Raw genomic sequence first — 7,217 nt, 5'->3', positions numbered from 1 at the left:
CTCTAGACATGCCCTTGGAGCTTATTTGACAGGGGAACCTGCATTTTTCCCATCCATCACAATGGGTTTTATACTGATCAGACATGCTCTATTCTAACTCTGCCACTGACTTATGGCTGTTTAATCCATGCTTGTGTTTCCCCCTTGTGGAGATATGGATCACTGCAACCAGAAAATGTTCTGCATTCATGCCGGAAGTGAGGATGCTTTCACAGTTCTGAAATGTCTCCCATCCAGGGATTTAAAGGGCAGCAGCAGTGACATTGAAGGTCTGAGAAGAGGATCACTCACACTGTCACCTCACCCTATTCCCGCCCTGCCTTCATCAGTCACCAGGACGTGTTTATCATAATAAGAAAACAAGGTCTGTTACTTGCAGCATCCTTGGTCTTTTGTCAGGCGCGCAAGATGTAGCAAGATGCCAGGGACATGCAGTGAGGCAGAGCCTCCCCACTGGAGTCCTTCAAAAAGCGCAGCCACGTGTGAGATGTGCAAGCACACACAACCCGCATGAAGCCCACCAGGTTCAAAGGACTCTGGTGGGGAAGCTCTGCCTCACCTGCCTCCCCATCCACTGCACAACCCTGCAAGATGCGATACAGTGGACAAGTGGCTACAGAGGGGGCGATGCAGTAAGTGTTGTAGGCGCCACAATACACCATGTAAGTGGCCCCCACACTTGCCATCCTGGTGCCATTCAGCTGCCCAGAATGGCTTGGATGGCAAGTGGGAGGAGCTGCTGACATGGGGAGTTGCAGTGCCTAACGCTTAGTGCACTGCCCCCTCTGTAGCTATGCTACTGCACTGCACTTGATCTTCTGAGTTCAGCGTGGGCTGACACTTGACCAGGGCATAGTATGTATGTGAGTCAACCAGACTCTGCAGCCCTCTGTGCGCCACTGTCGTGCCCGGGCCCTGCCACCTGGACAGAAGCAGCCTATCTCCAACATATTGTCCAGACCGCCTCCCTGCTACTGCACTGCAACTGTCCTCCATTCAGGAGATACCAGCTACCGCCCAATGGTCCACCTGGTCCAGTTTTGTCTCCTGACTGTGACTTTTGAGGAGCTCGGCAGAGCAGGGTGCTGGGGCCCCATCACCTACCTCCTCACTCCAGCGGCACCTCTACAGGCCTTAAGACACCCCTCCCAGTGACCCTGGCATTGGAAACTGCTTTAGCTCTATCTACTTGCACAGCAAATATGGTTTTCCTTTTAGAATCTCAGTTACATCCTAATCACCCCCAAGAAGTTGCCTTTTACCTTCCTTCCATCTAGCTCAGAATGGTGAACACTAACCAGTAACACCTCTCCAGGATTCCAGACAGGAACCTTTCTCTGTCCAACCTGGACATGCTGCCAGGGATTGAACTTAATGGGGCCTTCTCCATGCAAACTACCACTGAGCAATGGCCCCTCAGACACATTTATGGCTCTGTACGAGGAGACCATGTAGTTGTCCTAGCTAATGGCCATTGATATTCTCCATGAATTTGCCCGATCTTTTCTAAAAGCAGATCTCCATGTTGTGTGGCAGTAAATCCTTGTATTGATTATGCACAAAAACCCCTTTTCCTAAAGTCCAGGTGCTGCCTTTTTCTCTCAGTCAAATGGCATATGAGTCCTCAGTCTCAGACTCAAGCCACCAAAATATTCTCTTCATTCCAAATACTCTTTGGAATTATTTGTTTATTCTAGTGATTTTCAAGTGGTGTGCCAAATACATTGGTGTGCTGTGAAAGGTCTGCAAGTGTGCCGTGGCGGTTTGGAGCACAGTGATTGAAAATCACTGAAAAACTTCTGCGGTCAGCCACAGAACCCAGAAGAGTCTGCCAGAAGCCAGAAGTGACATCACAAGAGGCAAAGGCCATAGAAAAGACCACAGAGGTCAGTGTGCCGTGAGAAGCAAGACACTGAAAATTGCTGGTTTATACAAGCATGCAACTGTGTGACAATTTGCAAACATGTCACCTGGTTCGGTTGAAAATGGTCCACATTTGGCGCCCCCAAAAAAGGAATGTTGCCAAATCAACATTGTTAGATGCTGCACTCCAGAATGAGCTACAAAATCAGTATATCCCAGCAATGGGTACAAACAGTGAGAAAAACCAGATACTGCATCTATTAGCAAGATACAGGTCAAGAGAGGATGCCAAGATCCTCACTGTAAGAAATCATACCATGCCTAAATCTTGGATGGCTCCAAGATGCTGTTGACACTGAGTTCTCTGCAGAAGATCAAGTTTATATTTGATCCAGCTGAAGAGACCAAGAAGCAAGAGGGCATCCAGCTGGCACATTGCTAAGAGATCCTCACTCATCCAGCCATTCCTTGGCAGAGATCTTTTTCCACCCAGGATTAACGGCCTGGCTCTTGGGTCTGCTTGTGTGCTGAGAATTAAGCAGCTGTCAAGAGAAGTTCGAAAGCTGATAGCAAATGAAACAATTAAAACCTCCTTCCCCTGGCAGAGAAGCAGAAGCTTTAATCTTTCTCCCCACTCTCAAACGTTGGTTCTTGAGCCTGAGGTTCTTCATCTGCTTTCAGAGCCATGTCATGCTGCTGAGGGCCTCTCCAGGAGTGACTCAAACGTCTATGGAATTTGGTCATGGTAGGCCTGCTGTCATAAAAGGCCCAGTGATGGCAGGAAGATCCAGGCCGTGCGGTCCATTTGGATGGCCATTTGGAGCTACTGCAGCACAGCAGAGGCATCTCCAAACCCCAGCTGCTGCAGACCCCAGGCTGAATTATGCCAGACACGCTGGCGGCAGGGGCATGTCACAGACAGGTAGGGCAGGGCGAGTTTGGGGTTGTTCCTAGAGGCACTAGCAGGTGTGCTTCTCTCCTTAGATTTATGCCAGTTATATAGCTGATGTAGATCTGAGAAGACCCATTGACCACCAGCAGGCCTGTGCAGAGATAAGTAGAAAATAGTTCTACTCCTGATCACCCCTCATAGCATAGCATAGAATACGAATTGGAGCATTTGTGAGCCTGAAGTAACTGTAGTCAATTTTTAAAAAATGAAATACAGGTTTCAATTGATTTTTAGGCACCTCCTGCATTTCAAAAACTCATGCTATCAGCATAACATTGTAGGAATTCAAGCTGACAGCAAAAATGTTCACCTACAGATCAGTTCCATTATCACCTGATAGGGCTTTTATTCATAAACACCAGACAGAACTTGTATTTAGTATGTTAGCACAGGGGAAAAAATGTAATTGCTCTCAGAAATCAAAGCAGTTCCAAGTTCTACTCTTGATTGTTTGAAGTATAGAATACTTCATCTTTATTTAAATTTTTTTTAACTGAAGCCAGAGAGAGAGAGAGAGAGAATGTTCTGCACAAACCAGTCCCAGAGACTGTCCATAAATATGTCATATGTTTAAAGGTCTGTTTCCAACCCCACTTCTCCCCTTGTACTGCACCCGTTTGGTCCCCTTGGCCACATTGCAGTGTCCCGTCCCCCCCCCCCCAAGCATCTGAGGTTGTAGGCATCCCCCACGCACTTTCTGGGAAGCGAATCTTCTGAGTGGATTTATGCTGTTTATACAAAGATGTGTTGGAGGCTGTAAATTTAAGTGTCAACTTGGACCACAAGAGCACAGAACTGCATTGCAGAGTGTGCTGTAAATCAGGAAACCAAAGGCCTGCTCTAGGAGCCAGCATAGTCCGGATGTAGGAGGCTAAAGATCAGCAGAGTCTCAATTATTATTATATTATTATTATTATATTATCAAACAACTGTTTTTTTTAAGTTTTAAAAACTTAAGTTCTTCAGGAAGGAGGGCTTGTTCAGATGACCACTAGTTACCTACCATGCCTGGGGAGTCTGTGGAATGGGTGGCCACAGGATGGGGTTAAGGACACTCAACTGGATGACTTCAAAAGGGAATCTGACAAAGTCATGGAGTGGCCATCTGCCTCTGAATACCACTTGCAAGGTGGGAGAGAGGGATGCCTTGCTCTCTTGCTGGTGGGCCAGTGTGGGAAGCGGGATGCTGGACTAGATGGGTCTCTGGCTTGATCCAGTGGGGCTGTTCTTAACTACAATTCCCAGGAGGCCTTGCAGGTTTTCTTGTTGTCTGGTGTGCTCCCTGGGGCATTTGGTGGGCTGCTGTGAGATACAGGAAGCAGGACTAGATGGGTTTCTGGCTTGATCCAGTGAGGCTTTTCTTATGTTCTTATGACTCCTGGATTATTCACCACCACCCCAAATGCCTGAGCAGATGAATCTCCCACAACTCACATCATGCCCTCCTCACTCCTCTTGGAAGTGCAATTCTAAGGCCCCCCCCACCAGGAAACTCTAAAGCACATAGGGATGACTAAAGGGGGGTGGGTGGGTGTAAAAAAGATTCATAAAATGATGCCTGGTGTGGAGAGGGAGTTTTTCTTTCTCACTCAGGATTAGAACCAGAGGCATCACTAGGGTTCGTGTCACCCAGAGCGAGAAGTCATTGTGTCACACACACACACCCTCTTCCTGTACAAGACCATACAGAATAAATTGCAATATCACACACACAGCCTAAATGCAGTGGCATCATTATGGTTGGTGTAACCCCTCCCCCACTAACTTTATTTTTATCAACAAAGCACCAGTGGCTGACTCATACTAACACCTGATTGGTTCCCTGCTGTGTCTTAATAACACCTCATTGGCATTCAGAAGAATCAGTTTCACTGATTAGTGATTAGTTACTGATTAATTTTCAGTTTAGAAAAACCCACTTTTGTTACATAAGGCACTTGTGTTTTCATTTGCCATAACTTTTGATAGACTATAGATATTTCAACATGATATTTCAACACATCGAATTATAGATAACATGATGGTATTATTCAGAAATACCAAGATTTCACAAATTTTGCCAGTTGTTGTGTCACATGCCGCCCCCTCCGAGTGCGTCACCCGGTGTGGTCCACACCCCCACATCCTCCTAGCAATGCCACTGATTAGAACTTCAGGCCACCCCAATTAAATTGATCAGCAGCAGATTCCGCACAAGGAAAAAAAGGCCTTCTCACAACACACCAGTTGTGGGATTCGCTGGCACTGCCGACAGGTGACACGGATGGTTTTGCAAGGGATTTGGGTGGTTCATTCACAAAGGCAGAAAGGTCTGTCACTGGTTATTACTTATCATCATGATGAGCAGATGGAACCTCCAGGATCAGAGGCAGTCAAACTGAACACCATTTGTTGGAGAAAAACAGTGACAGACAGCTACTGCCTTCGCTTGTCGGCTTCCCAGGGCAACTGGATAGCTGTTGTTGGATGCAGGATGTTGGACTACAAAGATTTTTGGTCTCATAATCAAGCCAGATTCTTATCTGAAAGGCAGTCCTAAGGACTGGTTTCAACAGGTGCTTCAAATTGTTTGCTTTCTCAGCATCACAACAGCTGTATGGGTGAACCGGCTCCACTGCACGTGAGGCAATATGTTAGATCTGTTTGTGTTGCTGGACTTGCCATGACCCATTCACACATGCAAGTCATTCCTTGATGCCACAGTCAAGAGATAAGCGTGCATGTGTGAACCACTCCTTAATTAGCTTCCATCCCACCAGGAGAGTATGCAGTCTCCCACCTTAGTTTGGCCCCATTTCCTGGCCACGATCTTGACTCCAGGAACCTCAAGACCATAACATGCCCCAAAGGAGGAGAAAAAATCAGACTACTTTGAAATAACTCCACCCCTTATTTTCTTCATTTGATGTTTTATGAAGCACCCTGCACTGCTAGTCCATAAACCCGAGTGACATGAACTATAAGGGCAGAGATTGCAAGAGACTTTTAATTTGGATTTGGCTGGGTCTTCAGCTTCAAGTTATTGATTTCCTAAGGTGATGGATCACAGCTGCCTTGCCCCGCCTGACAGTCAGTACCCAAGCGTTTTGCTTACTCCTCGCATGTGGAAATATAATGTTTTATTAAGTGTCAGATCAGAGCAGGGGAGGGGAATCAATTGGCTCCTTTATGCTTTTATCCCAAAGATAGGAATAATGACACACACTTAATTTTGATTGCAAAAGGTCAGAGTGATTAATAGCACGGACAATGACTAACAGCTCCTTGACAGAGAGATCTTGCTGAGAAAGGAAAGCGTGGAACTTAATGTCTCCATATAAATTTACATTTGCATTAATCGCCTTGTACATTTTTCTGGGCCAAATGGAACTCGGGTACAATGCCACTGAAATGCAGTTGCCTTCTGTACAGAATGGTTCCCTTAAGATTATTTATACATCACACACACACACTCATCAGCATTGCAGATTTTCTGCAGGAATTTCTAATTATCAGACCCAAGTGTGCCCCCCTCCATCGTCGAAGAGACAAACAATCCTTGGACTGATTGTGGGCGCTGAATGCACACAGGATACCAAGGTCAGGCCTCCCAACCTCAGGTGAAAAACAGCATCAGCCAACAGGGTAGGATGATTTGCAGCAGAGAAAAGGAAGGGCGCTTAACCATCCCCCCCAACTCCATCCAGGATTCTGGAGCCTCTCTTTCAGCCAGCATCCAACCATCAGCCAGCTCTTTCTCACCCCTGAACCTCCACTGGTCTTGGCTGGTCCTCCCACTTCCTGGTTCCACTCTCTGTCTGGTTGCCCTCAGCAAAGCAAAGCCATGCAGCATTTTTTCTTTTTCTTTCCAGGCAGCCTTTCAAGCCAGCAAGACACACCATTGCCACCGGTTGCCCCCAGTGGAATGGTTGGCAACCTTCAGTCTCGAAAGACTATGGTATAAGCCTACAGCACCCGGTATTCCCATGTGGTCTCCCATCCAAGTACTAACCAGGCCTGACCCTGCTTAGCTTCAGAGATCAGATGAGATCAGGCATGTGCAGGGTAACAGTTGCTGCATACTAGTACTCACTTCTTATTTACAGAGGCATCGCCAGGTTTTGCATCACCCACTGCAAAGGCTCATTGCAACACCCCCATGATGAGCCTCCTCCCATACCAGCCCATACACAATAAATTATAATATTATACGCACAACATAGATGCAGCAGCATCACTAGGGTTGCCGTCACTTCCATTGACTTTATAACAGTACAGATCACCCAACAAATCAGTAACCACAAAAATTCAGTGGCCAATTTGGTGACACTCACACAACTGAATACAAGGTCTAATTTTAGCTCGGATACATGGAAATGAGAGCTGACTTACACTAAAACCTTAATGGTTCCCTGCTGTGTCA

At 46.6% G+C, this 7,217-nt stretch overlaps 1 pseudogene; it reads right to left on the bottom strand.

Annotated features, from left to right (window-relative positions):
• Window positions 1-6,757: 6,757 nt before the first annotated feature.
• LOC136650719 (5S ribosomal RNA) lies at window positions 6,758-6,877 on the bottom strand (annotated as a pseudogene).
• Between the last annotated feature and the right edge of the window lie 340 nt (window positions 6,878-7,217).

Source organism: Tiliqua scincoides, chromosome 4 (genome assembly GCF_035046505.1).
Source record: "Tiliqua scincoides isolate rTilSci1 chromosome 4, rTilSci1.hap2, whole genome shotgun sequence".
NCBI lineage: Eukaryota > Metazoa > Chordata > Lepidosauria > Squamata > Scincidae > Tiliqua > Tiliqua scincoides.
Note: the sequence above shows the minus strand (reverse complement) of the source record. Positions and strands in the feature narration are given on the sequence as shown.